Source organism: Phocoena phocoena, chromosome 14, assembly GCF_963924675.1.
Source record: "Phocoena phocoena chromosome 14, mPhoPho1.1, whole genome shotgun sequence".
Taxonomy (NCBI): Eukaryota; Metazoa; Chordata; class Mammalia; order Artiodactyla; family Phocoenidae; genus Phocoena; species Phocoena phocoena.
This window is the reverse complement of record NC_089232.1, coordinates 45,924,977-45,931,095: the sequence shown is the minus strand read 5'-3', so window position 1 is coordinate 45,931,095 and position 6,119 is coordinate 45,924,977. Positions and strand designations below refer to the sequence as shown.

The window sequence follows — 6,119 nt, the reverse complement described above, 5'->3', positions numbered from 1 at the left end:
TATCACTCTCAATGTATCCTTTTGTTTTGTTTTTTTTTACTTCGGAACTCAGTGCTTTGTATTTACAGAAGAAAAATAATAAAGGAAAAGTCTGAACCTAATCAGCTAGAGACACCAGGCAAAGGTGGGAATCTGGGGTAAAGGGTAGGGTCCTCTGCAGACAGAGAAGTGGAGGGGCTCTGGCACTAAGGAAGCCTGAGGGTCCCAGCCTCTAGGGGCTTACCCAGGGCCAGCTCCACCCTCCCACAGAGGCTCAGATCAAGGGGCCAGGAGCTGAATCTCCCTCAGCCCCCTCTGGTTTTTCCAGGAGCCTGAGTTCCAAGCTCCAGGGGTCTGGGATGGCAGGGGAAACTGAGGCCAGAGAGAGCCCATGCACCCTGCCACCACTTCTCACTGTGACGTGATCTTGGCAGCCTCAGCCTGAATAAGGGCAATGAGGTCCCTGTAGATGGGGAAGATGAATTACAGGCTGGCAATCTCCACCATGGAGCTGTTGCTAAGGCGCCATTTGGAACCACACAGCACAGGCCATTGATGTAGATGGGCCACCGGGCCTCAATAGCAATGAAGAAATCACCGTTGTTTTTCAGCTCGATGACACCTTGCTTCTGGGAGATCTTCCAGGCCGGACCCTCCAGAGGCAGGTCTGCGTCAATCTGGTTATCCTCAGCTGCTCTGCCTAGGGTGATCTTTCTCAAGTGCATCGCACCATGTGGCCCCGCAGCACTGCCAGGGTCTGATTGTCAAAGTCCAGAGAGTTCATGCCTTTGATGCTATCTACTAGCACCAGCCACTTATGCAGTTCCTGTTCCAGCTGCCGAATCTCTTGTTTCTGGCGTCAGTCAACCACTGTCAGCTCATGTTCTAGGACTTCATCTCATATGTCACTGAGCTTACTGTCATCAATCAAGTCCTCTGCGATGGAGAAGTTCAGCACTTGGTCCCCCTTGGGCAGCGGCTGTCTGGTCCTCCAACAGGTAATATGGCTTCATGAGCTGCCACTGGGCTTGCAGAGCCTTGGCAGTACAGGCCAGGTAGAAGGCATCGGGGTGTCTGTGCAGCAGGTCCTGGAAGGTCTCCAAGGTGGGCTGGCTGGTCGATCCCACTTTGCTCAGCAGCTGCTCTTCAGCCTTGCTAAACAGGGCCTTGCTCTGGGTGGCAGCAATGGCCTCTGGGTGCAGCTGTCTCATGGCCTGGCAGGCCAGCTTGGAGATGACAGGATCGTAGAGCAGGGTGTACCAGTGCTCCTGGACTTCCCGCAGGGTGAAGCGGCAGCTGAACTTCACAACCAGGTAGACAGATGTCAGGTCATTGGTCTGCAATATGGCATAGATGAGCAGGAGGTCATCTGCAGGCTTCCAGCGACCCAGATCCTTGGTCATCTGGAGTGGCTGTTTGCTCTTCTTCACATGCTTGGTGAGTCCAGGGGCTGGGGATGCGCTGGGTGGCACAGGGGTGCTGGGGGCTTTAGACACCTTCTTCTCACTGGAGGAGGGTTCACTCCCCAAACAGCACCCTGGTTCCACCCCACTGGCCCCCTTCGCCCGGGTAGAGGACTTAGCCAGGCTGCTCTCCGCCAGCTCACCATCAAACTTCTTTCTCTTGATGAACCTGGAGGAGATTCTCCATTTAGGGATGGTGCTCAAAGCCTGTGACGAGGCCCGCTTCTGCCCTGCCAGTGACTCCTCATCCTCTGAGTGGCTGGAAGGCCTGATGCCATCAAGGATGACTCTAGCAGCACCTGAGAATCTTCCATGCTGGGCAGTTCTCCCTGTGCCACGTGTCATGTCATGCAGCACTTGGTGCCCAGGTCAGACTGGTGATGCCAACACACCGGGCTCTGGGCATAACTGCTCCCTCTGCCGTCAAAATGCAGCCATGCCAAAGAGTGGAAGCTCAACAGCAAGTCAATCAATTGTGGCCTCTGCCAAGAGGTACGTGGGTGGTGCTGGCCCAGGGGGAGGTGGCAATGCCCAACCAGGCACAGGGTGGAATCAGCAAATGCTTGGCACTCGAGCGTTTGGGGAGCTCGCCAGCCTCATACTACCTTTGTCCATCCTCTTACAGTCTATCCCATCTAAGCCCAACCAAGCACAGCAGAGCCCATCAGAGTCACTGGATCTTCAGACCAATGAGTGAGAAATAAATGTTTCTAGCCACTGCGATTTGGGGAGTTATTTGTTACACAGCATTATTACAACAAAACTAACAACAACAACAAAAAACCTTATGGTAGGACATCTCTTCCTAAATACGGATCAATCTGAAAACAGATCTCCCACTGGGAAGTATCATGATGAAAATATGCCAATAAAGCTACAACATTAAAACTACTGGAAGTGGTAATTTTAGAATAATGTTTAATAACTTCCTACCTAAACAGTTTTACTCCAAATCCTATTTTCATTCACCTACAGGATACAGGTTAGCAGACAGGAGATTTATAGAGCCAATAATCTCATCACATGAGACACCAAAAAAAAAAAGTCAACTAATTGTCTACCAGCACTCTGATAAACTATGGAAGAAAACATCAAGGGGCTAGAAGTATCCAAAATTAAATGTCAGGCACAGAAATTAAACTGCTATGGCCACATACAGGGGCATAGCAGTTTACTTACATTTTAGTGCTCTCTTAATCCATCAGTTTTTGGATATTGGCTACTTTTTCATTGCCCCACTATCTATTTCATATTCTTGATTTCTTTGGGGAGAATTACCTCCCACCACTGGATGAGAGGTCTTATATTCCCTTAACCAAGCTAGACAAATCAGATATTTCTTTTTTAGAAAATAGGGAGGGGAGAAGAGTGGAAGATCATCTCCAGGGAAGAAAGGAGCAGCCCTGTGTCAGCGTCACTGACCAAATTGTGTTACTGACAAGACCCAGAAATGAAAGCAACATGGAAAATGATCAGCCCATGGAAAGATAAGACAGGTACTACTCCTGTTGAGAAGGTACAATTATACAAACTCTCCTTCCAGAAAAAGAAGTAAATGAATGTATGCAAACAGTATGCAGTCATTGGTGCTTTAGAAAATAAGCTTTTAAATACAGATTATGTTGGTCAGCTCATCATTTGAACAGAATTAAATCAAGCGTTGCCTCCTGGACTTCACACCACATACAAGTCTTTTCCTAGGACCATGCAATGGCCACCTCAGATGGGGTCCTGGACATCCACTTGACTTCCCAGTGTGCAAAGTTACACTTCCAGGAAGTCCATGAGCCAACCAGACCTTCTGAGAATCCAAGAGGGAAACTTGTAAGGTCTGACCCACAACTGGGTTGCATCATTTTACAACTCTTCAATAAAAAATTTCACATTAAACTGAGTTTTCCATATATTTTAATGTATCCTTAAATCATTTTCTAAAAATTATGTCATTCTGAAAATTGCATTTTCTCTACAACAACTTAATTTCAAGTTCTAGTGAATCCAGCATATTCGTTCTCTTCATTTTATCAACTCAGGTAATTTCTCTGTTCTAATCCTAATTTCTCTGAATTATAGAGATCATTTTTAAAAAGCACTTTAAGAAACCAAGACTGACCTACCACTTATAACCACCTTGAGTATACATGAGAGATCATTATGCCCACCTAAACCAAATCACAGCCTGCCTGATTTTTCAGACACACTGACGTCCCTCCAAACCAGCTGTCTTGTCATCAATCTCCAGCTGCACAAACATTGCGAGTGCATCCTTCATTTTCTCAACGAATTTATCAGCAGCCCCATTAATATTCTGAATTATCCTCTCTGGAAGACAAATTGCTTTGCTATTTGTCTTCTTTAAACATTTTCTAGTCACAAAATGTGGCCTCAAGTTTCCTGCTATCAAGTTAGTAGATAATCTTTTTTTCACTCTCCCACCAGAATTGGGTCCTCCTGCATTTCCAAGGCTAATGATCACATGAGAGCTGGGCCTTTAGGTCCCTATGAGCCTACTTGTTCTTTCAACTAGTATTTTTGGAGCTCCTACTATGTGCCAGGCAATCTCAGTGATTCCAGAGATGCAAAGTAAACAAGAGTCCCTGACCTCCTGAAGCTGGTCATTTTAGTGGATGGAGACCAACATTAAACAAACCATTCAGTTAAACTTAAGAGTAAGGCATACGGGGATATGTGCTTTAGGAAAAAAAATGATGTAAGGCAGGGGGATGGAGAATGCTGAGCATGGGAGAGATTGCAGTTTTAAATGGAGCAGTCATTGAAGGCTTCACTGAGAAGGTGACATTTCAGCCAAGTTCTGAAAAGGATGAGGCAACGACCCACAGAGTTAGATGGGGAAAGAATTTTTTAGACAATGAGTGCAAAATGTGCTAAGGCCCTGGAGTACGAGTAGGTTATGTTGCCCCCCCAGTGGATTTGCTAGTACCATTTTGTCCTTTTCGTTCTGTACCTGCCTCTGTTTAAAACCAGCTCAGAGAAGGGAATCTCATGGCACACCCTTTCCCCGGGTCCATCTCTTCCCACAGGTGATCCCATCCTCTCAAAGCTGCTTAATCCCAATTCTGCATATCGAGTACAGATCCCTCTTTTGAGGTACACATCTGTACTGTTGAGAGCCTACCTGCTTCTCTTCCTGTCCCCACCATCCCAGTCACCCAATCTGGAAACCTTTGCTACATCTCAGGCTCCCTCCACTTCCTTCCATTCCACACCCAGTCTGTTGCACAGCAAGACATTCCCCCTCTTATATACATGGTGCTTCTTGATCCTGAGCACAGACATGAGTCTCACTCTCAGGATCTTAGCACATGCTGATGACCTCACTGTGTTTGTCGGCTGCCAGGGAACAGCACACACACACACACACACACACACACACACACACACCCCACCACCACAATTCACAGCTCAGTAAAAACACTTCAAGTCTTTAATAATAAAGTTTATATTTTCATAGAGTCTTATCTTCCTGAGATTTTATGAGCTACATTACCAATAATTTACGCTATAAAATTTAAGAAAACCTCAGCCATTCACAGACTTTTAACAATACATTTAGACTCCCAGCCCTGTTAAATAAAAAAAACTCAAGTTACATAAATCTTACATAACCAGGGCTTCCCTGGTGGCGCAGTGGTTGAGAGTCCGCCTGCCGATGCGGGGGACACGGGTTCGTGCCCCGGTCTGGGAAGATCCCGCATGCCGCGGAGCGGCTGGGCCCGTGGGCCATGGCCGCTGGGCCTGCGCGTCCGGAGCCTGTCCTCCGCAACGGGAGAGGCCACAGCAGTGAGAGGCCCGCGTAACGCATTAAAAAAAAAAAAAAAAAAAAAAAAAAAAAAAAAATCTTACATAACCAGTAAGGGAAGATGCATATTTCCAATATCAATAACCTAATCATAAGAGCTGTAACTCATCAGACCCCTCAGTGAAAGCAAAACATTTCAGAGCACCTCTCTCTTGATGTTAACAGAGACCTATTGAGAGAAGCAAGTAAGTGTTTTTTTGGACTTTTTACCCTTGATGGAAAGAACCCAAAGAAAATGGGTGAAGAAGTTTCAAACCCCTTTATCAGCGTTCCCTCTAAGCCAGTTTGAGTAGTGGGCATTCTCACCATTACAGATAATGTTTTAAAAAAAAAAAAGACAACAGGCCCAAAATAGAGTTCTTTATGCCAAGACCCACATCACCAAACCAAGACTGAATTACATTTACAGCTCTCATAAATAGAATCTTAAGCCAGTCAACCAGGAATCACCTGATCAACAGTTAGGTAGTCTGCCTGATAGACTCCTGTCATTCCCTAAAGGAAAGTAACCTTGCAATAACCAAACTTTTTTTTGCCTAGTGTAACTTCCTCATTCCCATTCCTTTCTGGCTATAAAAGTCATTCATTTTGTAAAGCTATTCAGAGCTCCTTTGTATCTGCCTGATTCAAATCCATTCTTGCTCAAATAGAGTCTTAAAATTTTTAATATGCCTCAGTTTATCTTTTAACAACAGTCGTCTACCTACCAATACAGGTAATCAGCAGACACATAGACCTTGATCAGACTGACCTGGGTCCAAATTCTATCTGATATGTTTACTAATTTTAGGGTAAGAAATTTCCCCCAATGATCCTACCCCAGATGGGATATATGATTTATAAACATTTTGACAAAA

The 6,119-nt window shown here is 45.6% G+C and overlaps 1 pseudogene; it reads right to left on the bottom strand.

The window, feature by feature from the left end:
- Positions 1–390: 390 nt before the first annotated feature.
- LOC136134010 (microspherule protein 1 pseudogene) lies at positions 391–1,787 on the bottom strand (annotated as a pseudogene).
- Between the last annotated feature and the right edge of the window lie 4,332 nt (positions 1,788–6,119).